This window comes from Filicampus tigris, chromosome 5 (assembly GCF_054856515.1).
Source record: "Filicampus tigris isolate MCC_2025a chromosome 5, RoL_Ftig_1.0, whole genome shotgun sequence".
NCBI classification, from domain to species: Eukaryota; Metazoa; Chordata; class Actinopteri; order Syngnathiformes; family Syngnathidae; genus Filicampus; species Filicampus tigris.
In genome coordinates, this window is record NC_141221.1 from 26,561,919 (window position 1) to 26,568,384 (window position 6,466).

A 6,466-nucleotide genomic window follows, 5' to 3' on the forward strand; every position below is an offset into this window, starting at 1 on the left:
ACTGCTCAAGAAACTTCTACACTCATCATGGTAGGTGCTCTGAAAATGTAACAACAGCAGCTTGAAGAAGCTGTAAAAAGCTTTTCTTAATCCCCCCGCCGCATCTACCTCCATGCTACATAATGCATATAATCAACGCCAGAAGGAAGAACAGCTTTCATGAGGAGCACATGCAGTACTGAAAGCTGTTAATAATGCTAAGCATCATCGCAGTGCAGCAGATGAGTTGACTAGCTCTACTTAGCTCTACTGATTTGGGCTGATCTGTAATGTGGTCAAAAATGTCATTTCATTTATTACACTTATCATAATTCATCCATCCATCCATTATCGTAACCGCTTATCCTCACAAGGGTCGCGGGGGCGTGCTGGAGCCTATCCCAGCTGTCTTCGGGCAGTAGGCGGGGCACACCCTGAATTGGTTGCCAGCCAATCGCAGGGCACACAGAGACAAACATCCGCTCTCACAATCACACCTAGGGGCAATTTAGAGTATCCAATCAACTTACCATGCATGTTTTTGGAATGTGGGAGGAAACCGGAGTACCAAACCCACACAGGCACGGGGAGAACATGCAAACACACAGGGAGGCCGGAGAACAGGATCGAACCCACAACCTTTGAACTGTGAGGCGGATGTGCTAACCAGTCGACCACCGTGCCGCCCTCATTATAATCCTTGCAGGGGAAATCAACTTACACACTGCTGTATATTTGTGTTGCGCCACACATCCAACCAGACCACACACTTGCAGGCATGCAAAGACATAGCAGAGTGAAAAGGGACTGAATATTCCGTATCAGAAACATGACATGCTGTCTTGGGGATGAGGGATGTTATTCCGACATTACGACTTCTGGCCAAGAGGGACACTATTTGACAGACATGGGGTACTCAAGTCATATGGCTTGACTTGAGTCTGACTTGAGTTGCCATTTTTAGGACTTGAAACTTTCTTGCCAAATACTTGGGAATGACTTGACCTGGTATCTACCTGACTTGGACTTGAATTACATGACTTGACAAGTCTTATTGTTTATAATTGGAACTCTGCATTGAGTTTTGTTTCATTCATGCCAATCTGTCAATCCAGTCAATGCAACTTCTAGTGTGTAGTGGTCACTAAACCCATTAAAGCCGGGAGCGCATAACCGCGTTTCTACCACTAGAGCCGGGAGCGCTGTCGCATCTTTCTACCCTTAAAGCCGATAGCGCGTACACGTCATTTTCTTTTTATTATTTAATTATCGGTCTCTTAACCAATAAAATGTATCAGAATATACACATGACGGTGTTGTAAGCCCGCAGCGGATGTTCCGGAAATCTTGTGACTCATAATGGCGGTCGACCGTCGATCGTGGGAGCTCGGAAATGAGTAATGGCAGTGATATAGACAACGCGCTTGTGGACTTTGAACCAGTCGAACGTGATACATAGTTAAGATATATGTTTGTAGACAAAATCGACGTCTTTGTAACAGAACAGAGAATAGAAATTCCCACTCGATTTTTTACATCAAAAATGCTTATCTTGTACTGACACTTTATTTTTACATCTTCGATTGAAACAGTAAAGATGAATAAAATCGGGCCTGTGTGAAAGCCACATGTCTAAGGTATTAAATTCTTTTGGAATTATTTTTTCTGTCTGCTACAGGGGTTGAGATATTGATTATTTTATACGTGTAGAATTTCAGGTTTTCAAGGGTAATTCCAAAGACGACCTTAGGTTTTGGGGAGCTGTTGAGCCAGGCGCTTTAGGCCTTAACCCATTAAGCCCGGGAGCGCATAACCGCGTTTCTACCACTAGAGCCGGGAGCGCTGTTGCGTCTTTCTACCTTTCAAACCGGGGGAGAGGATACATCACCGTCCTTTTTTAATCCAATTATCCGTTTCTTAGCCAATTTAATTCATCAGAATATACACGCGACGGTGTCGCGAGACCGCGGAGGATGTCGTGGGATTTTTTTAGCCTGTAGGTAAGCTAATGGCGGACGCCATCGATTCCCGGGAGATCTGATTAAATTAAGTAACGGCAGTGATATATAGACGAAGTGCACGGCCAGTGGAACCAGTCGAACGTGATATGATATGGTTTGTAGACAATTACGATATTGACGTCTTTGTAACAGAATAGAGGATGGTAATTACCACTCGATTTAAAAAAAATTAAAATAGTGCTTCTCTTGCACTGACACGTTATTTTTACATCATTACATTGAAACAGTAAATAATAATACATTCTGCCTGTGTGAAAGCCACATGTCTAAGCTCTTTAATTCTTTTGGAATTATGTTTCTGTCTGCTACAGGTGCTAGGATATCAATCATTTTGTAAGTGTTGAATTCCTGGGAGAACTTCAGCTTTTCAAGGGTAATTCCAAAGGTGACCTTACGTTTTGGGGAGCTGTTGAGAAAGGCGCTTTAGGCCTTAATGGGTCAATGGGTTGAACAGAAACAGCAAAGTCATACCACTAATTTGAATGTAGGAATTATCTTGTCAATTAAGTTGACAAAAATAGGATGACCAAACGCATGATTTGCACCTCAGGGAAAGAAGACACAACAACGACAACGTCTAACTTCATTTGTCATTACAAAACCCACACGGTCAAGTAAGCTAACGTCACAGATTAGCTAGCGATACGAGCACTGGTTTAGGGAAGAGTAAAAAATATCAAACGCAAAACAATTAAGTACAGCTAAGTAACGCAACTATGGGTGGGTGGAGTGTTTTATGAAAACAGTATGAAACATTAGTTTCAACCGTTTCCGTTCGCTTAGGCATGCAAAGCCCCTCCTCCAGACCTCTATTTAACAATCAGGCTGAAGATGTACACTTCAAAAGTAGCTCATATGTGCCTAAAAATAGATCAGGGTGACCAAACAACCTCTTTTACCTGGACATGTCCACTTTTTTACACCCTTTCCAGGAGGGTTTAACATCATGAAAAAGTCAGGCTTTAGTTTTCACAGGACCAATGCATTTAATTTGACTGACCTGTTGCGCGACAAATGAGAGGCGGAGTGTTTTTTTTCTTTTATGAGAGGCGGAATGCACCGTTACCGGCGTGTGTGTCGTGGACACTGGCAGAGGGTAACCAGAAGAGAAATCAAGTAGCAGAAGTTAAGACAAGTGTGTGGAGCAGGTGCACTCAGTTACAAGTGTGAGTGCCATAGAGAATTGTTTGCTGCTGAAATGGGATGGAATGAAGCGCCAATTAAATAAGTAAGCAATACGACAACCCGCTCTGTTTCACCACTGTCGATCACTGGGCCGAGAGGTGCGTTACGTTTACCGCTTGAACAAGCCAAATACAACTGCAGTCGGTTAACTAATTTTGCTGACGAATTACTGTAAACTTCAACATAAAAATGGTCTAAGGACTGACGGAAGTGGGTTTTCGTCCGCCAATGAAATCGTTACTAATCGGTACAAATACTGACAGACTTCTCAGTCCGTTACTTTCGCCCATTACACTGACAACTGACATATCCTGGTGAAATTATTTTTCAATAACATTTTTGAAACAATTCCTTCTGGCTTGGGTCTCATTATTATTCTTATAGTTACTCTACTGTTTGGAGATGTATGCTGGATAACAGAGCTGGACATTTTATTAAGAATTGAGCGTCCGTTATTCGTCATCTGTCATTCGCCATTTGTCATTTTTTTTCCGGGGGGTAAAAAATAGTACCTGTCTATAGGCCCGTCTGCCTTATTTTAGGTCTAGATGCGTATTAATTGTAATACACAATATTTAGTGTTACGATATGTTAGGCATTGTCAACGCCATTCATTGTACATATGGTAAGGGGTGGCACCACAGAATGGAGCGTTGCTGGGCAGCGCTGCGCATACTCGGATGTCTGCCACAATGGCTACCACATTGAGCAGGGGGGTGAAAGTCAAATGCACGGAGGGCCAAATAAAAAACTTTGCAACAAGCCGAGGGCCGGACTGATTGAATGTTCATTGAATTTTTTTTTAAATATCCAGATTGGATCGGGTCCTTCGCGCCTGCTGATGATGTCACGCTATATATTTCTGTCATACATTTCTTTGCCTCTGTTTGTCACCCCCCTGGCTGTTGTGTTTTTATGTTTGGAGTTACTAAATAAAAAAATAAATAAAGTACATTACTGCTACTTTTGAGGCAGCTCGTACGTCACTTCCGCTTATGACCCGAGAAGAAGCCGCTGCCCGTCTTCTGAAACAAGATCAGTGGAACGTTTGCGTTTCTCCTGCCAAACTGGGAATAATTTTCTGGTTGACTCGAGCTGCAAGATTGTATGAATTGTACATAATGTGAAGTAAAACGGAAAGGATCATATGATTGGTATGATGTCTCCAGCTGACTCTATTTTAGAGTGACATGGTATGAATGTAAGTGCTCCTGTCAGAAAACACAGGCCCATATTCCACTTTACACGTCTATTTATTGTGGTCTGCAACAACACAGACAAAGAATAACCTAGCAACATCCTCCAATGCATATAAATTAGTTAACAATATGCCTAAACATTACAATTCACTGTATTAAGCAACTAAACAGCCAAACAATACATACAATACACATTCACACGTTTCATCACTAGAATAGTAAGCATACTAACCGAAATAACTAACTATTGTTCATCAACGTGACATCACTCACGAGAACATATCCAGGCTATTATATACAGCAGTTACTTGACACGAACCTAAATTATTAAACTCCACTTTTAGCATTCACACACAACAAAAAACGTGGTGAAACGCGGGAAATCTGCAACTACTGTGTTTGCTGGTGCGAACAAACTTCTAGCTGTGTCGAGGGAGGAGAAAGAAAAGAAACCACGTTTCTCTCGCTATCAACACTTAGCGCTCGAGGAGCGTTCAATGCCTGCTCACAGTGTGGGACAGCTCAGCATTACATCGAAACTCAATGAATTTATCAAATGCCAACAATTACTAACAACGTGAGATTTCTAACATGAAGTATTTATTAATAAAGCGTGTTTAACTCTGAATAACTTTTCACCACAATCCGATTCTGAAACCACGAAAAGTGACGTGAAGTCTTCAGTCGGCACGTGGACGACCGAAGGACAATCCTCGCAAAAGTAGCGGTAATGTTCGCTATAACAACAGCCAGGGGGTGGCAAACATAGATGCAAAGAAATATATTACAGAAATAGTGTAACGAATTGGGTTATCTGTGTTGTGGTCGAATTTGTCACTTGCCAAATTGTCTTGTTTCCGAGGTCAATGAATGCATCGTGCGGCTCGCTTGGTGGGAGGGCATGCGAGCGAGTGTACCGGAGGACGAAGAGAGAGTTTGACTGAACGGTTGTCATACTGTATTGGCGTCGGCTGCGGCCCACAGTAGCCGGTTGGACTAATAAAAATGTGATAATTAAACTACGTCTGTGTTCTTGGAAGACGCTACAATATACAGTATTTTAAAGCGTGACGTCATCAGCAGGCGCGAAGGACCCGATCACTTCTGCTACCCACACTGGCTTGCTGCGGGGCTGCAGGCCGGATCTAGTAATAAAGCAATATCATCTCAGGGGCCATAGAAAACCTTCTCGCGGGCCGGATGTGGCTTGACTTTGACATATGTGACATTGAGGAAGCATGTGGATCCACAGCAGGGTTTTTCCTGCATTCAAAATTGTGAGGGGGCCGCCTCAAGCTAATTGTGTGCTGGCCTCCAGCCAGAGCGATCGATATTGCTTAACAGCGCGATTGACGTCCCTCTGCGGCAGCAATGTATTTTAACTGCATTTGCAGCGTTCGCCACTATGGAGGCGCTATATCAGGCGCGCCGTTGTCAACGCCATTCATTGTGTATGTGGTAAGGGGTGGCACCACAGAATGGAGCATTGCTGGGCAGCGCTGCACGTACTCGGATGTCTGCCACAATGGCAAATGCCCTCGGTGACGTCAGAAAGCCTTTCCAATAGGAGAGGGGCTGGCAAGCGATTTACTGCTATTTTGGCGGACTTATTTACAAGTCATGGCATGAGGACAACGGAGGAAGCCTTGATAAGTAAAGTGCATTTACTGTATTAACACTGAAAGTTACATCTTGTCTCCTCCTGATTTGCCTTTTTTTTTTAATTCGCAAAGACTGGGCTTTCTTTTGTATCAATGAACTATACATTCTTTAAACCAGTGGGAAAAGCCTCACGTTTTACTTCCTGGTCAGCTGCTACGTCAGCACTTCAAAATATGGGCACACTGTTGCGCGTCTGATAAGGAGCTTCTCCGAACACGGCGATTGAACTGATTACATTTGGCAAGCAGTGCTAGCTACTTGCATCTCACGCATGCACTTAGACTCAAAAGAGATGGAGGGAAAAAAACATTGATGAGTGTTGCCTACCGAGTTCATTTTCAAAATGGGAGGGGAAAAAAAAATCAGAGCATAATAAAAATATGAAGTTCAACACAGGACGGTCTTTTTTTTGCAAAGACT